General features: G+C 41.3%; 1 protein-coding gene across 1 annotated transcript in view; it reads left to right on the top strand.

Annotated features, from left to right (window-relative positions):
* Window positions 1-2,622, top strand: part of LOC107716968 (gamma-aminobutyric acid receptor subunit alpha-5-like) — a 19,442-nt gene that overhangs the window by 10,198 nt on the left and 6,622 nt on the right. The window lies entirely within an intron of this gene.

Below are 2,622 nucleotides of genomic sequence, written 5' to 3'. Positions count from 1 at the left end.
CTCTCTCTCTCTCTCTCTCTATATATATATATATATATATATATATATATATACATAATAATTTGTTAAATCTGATATATAAAACAATATTAACAAAAATAATAAAATGTTAAATATGTATATATAAAATTACAGTTGGATTGTTTATCTTAAAGTTTCATTTTAATCATGAATTACGTTCCTTATTGAAGTTGCCATCCACTGATGTTTTATTTTCTGGCTAGTAAATCATATTTATTCTTTCACAGTTCATCTCTAACCTGTGGCATCTAATGCATTATTTTCAGGAACAGGATGTGTTGCATCACACCATTTCAGTTTCATTTTCTTACACCATGTGACGTATTTTCTCTTAAATAAAGCGATAGCCCTTCTGTGATTATAGCTTTTTCAAATCAAGCTGGATGGCAAATGAGTGATGAGGATTTCAGTACACCTCCCACTCACGGCCAGCTGTCTCTAGGACCAGCAAGAGTACAGGAAGAGATGAAGATGAGAGAGAGGGAGGGGAGAAAACAACACTTATCCTGAGCCATTGGGTCTGGAGGGTTAATCCTTGTGCTTCCCCATCAGTTGTGCTTTTACCATGTGACGTCGGTCAGCCACCATTGGCTCAAGCCGGAATGAGACTCATGGGAGACGAGCAAGGGGGAGAAGGGGGCCTAGGTGGCATCTGTCAATTCGGTTATGTAAAGATGACTGGTAATACACTCGTATCATTTCTGCCTCTAGCTTTGTAATCATGTGTGGGGGGTGGGGTTGGGGGCTTGCCCTTGTTCTGCCTTTATGGATGTACATATATGGATAACCGTGCTGAGCTGGCATACACTCATATTCAATAAGACATTATCATGCTCTGATCATGAGCTAGGCAGATATTATCAACTACGCTGACCACGTGACGTTTTAAACCCTGCTGAGCCATCTCTTTTTCTCACTGCCATTGATTTACACATCAAAGTTCACCTGCTGTCATCAGGTGGCCAGAAACACTTAGAAACAAGCTCTGAGGCCATGGTATTTCTTTCTTGGCAGGACTTTATAACCTGTCTTCCGATTTTTGCCCTGGCTGACTTGCAGGACAAAGGTCAGCTGGTCATCACTGCTGCTAATCTGAGGCAAACCTCTTTACAGAGTTAAAAATAGATCCACCAGGACTTCATATCATGAGTGCAGGGTCATTAGCTCAACTTAGAAAACCCAGTGGAGAAGAAAGAAAGGGGGAAAAAAGACCTTCTAGAGTCTGCCAAACAGGGTAAAATTATCTCCAGTGGAAATGTCAACATTCAATCACTTGGCCCACACTGTAAAGACATCCAGATAACCTGTCACCTTTTATTAATAAGAACTCCCATCCAGAAAATAGCACCTGCCCTTCCCAACTGTTTCAAATTGATTTAGAAGCTGACCCCCCTCAGGTGCTCATCCGTTTCTGTCGACATTCAACGCTGTGTTATTTTTCTTTGAGTGTAAAAAAAACAGACCACTCACCAGTTGACCAGCATGGCAGCGTTGTTCTCTGCTATGAATGGGAGTTCTCCATAAACACTCCAAAAGCTTAGCAGTAAAATCCACCACAGTCGCATGTTTGCTGTTCTCAGAAGAGTCCCACCCTGCAGGGCACATCCAAGATGGAATATCTGAAATGGGGCACTGCCAGTTGTGCTTTCTTCCCGAGTGAGACGAAGGGGATGCGACGAACCCCTCGTGACGAGGACATCTTTGCCCCCAGGGCCCTCACGACGTTCAAACTTTTCCTTGACTACCAAGGCTCAGCAGCTTATCATCGTCCTCTTCATCTGATCCACTTGATCTCTCCCCTCTGATCCTGACTAGATTTTGCACTTTTGCTCTGCTTTTACCCCTTTTGTTCCCTCACTCTCTCTCTGCAAGCCGTGAAAGAGTATACCCTAAACATGGATGACCTGGCCTGACAGAATGGATGAAACTATTGAAAGTGCGAGAGACAGAAGAGTGTGCGTGTGTGTGTGTGTGTGTATGTGAGAGAGAGAGAGAGAGAGAGAGAGAGAGAGAGAATCCTGCAGGATGCAGATTGTGACGAGGGATTAGTGGGACACAAAAATCCGATTTTGCCAGGAGAAAGCAGCAGTCATCAGTGGATTTTCTATAGTTTATCAGACTGTGTGGCTCAAAAAGATTTTTTTAAAAGCTTCAAATTCAATCTTCGCTTGGTTAACAGGATATATACTGTTTTTTTTTTCACTCTGTATTCTCTTTTCTATTCCAGTTAATGATTGACTTCATGTTCCAGTGCACAGTGTGACAGCTCTTAAACACACCATATATGTCACTTTTGTTTAGATGATTCAATCTGTTCCATTCTGATGATTTATGCAGTTTTTATTTCTTCAAAGTCATTTAAGTTTTACTCTTTCACTAAAACAACATCAAATCATCTTTGTGGTCAGACATTACAGTAACTGTCCACTATTTGGTGCTAATGAGACCACAAACTAGGAAGTCAAAGTGTTTCCCTTTACTCTGAAAGAATAGTGACAGTACTGTTGGAAAATTCCATAATCACATCACTTCACATTTGTCTTGATTTGTCTCAATTATTATGCCTCTGTTTTCCCTTGACTTGCTTCTCACCACCTCTCT

This window comes from Sinocyclocheilus rhinocerous, unplaced genomic scaffold (assembly GCF_001515625.1).
Source record: "Sinocyclocheilus rhinocerous isolate Xijiao unplaced genomic scaffold, SAMN03320098_v1.1 scaffold3102, whole genome shotgun sequence".
NCBI lineage: Eukaryota > Metazoa > Chordata > Actinopteri > Cypriniformes > Cyprinidae > Sinocyclocheilus > Sinocyclocheilus rhinocerous.
This window is presented reverse-complemented; position numbering and strand designations above follow the sequence as displayed.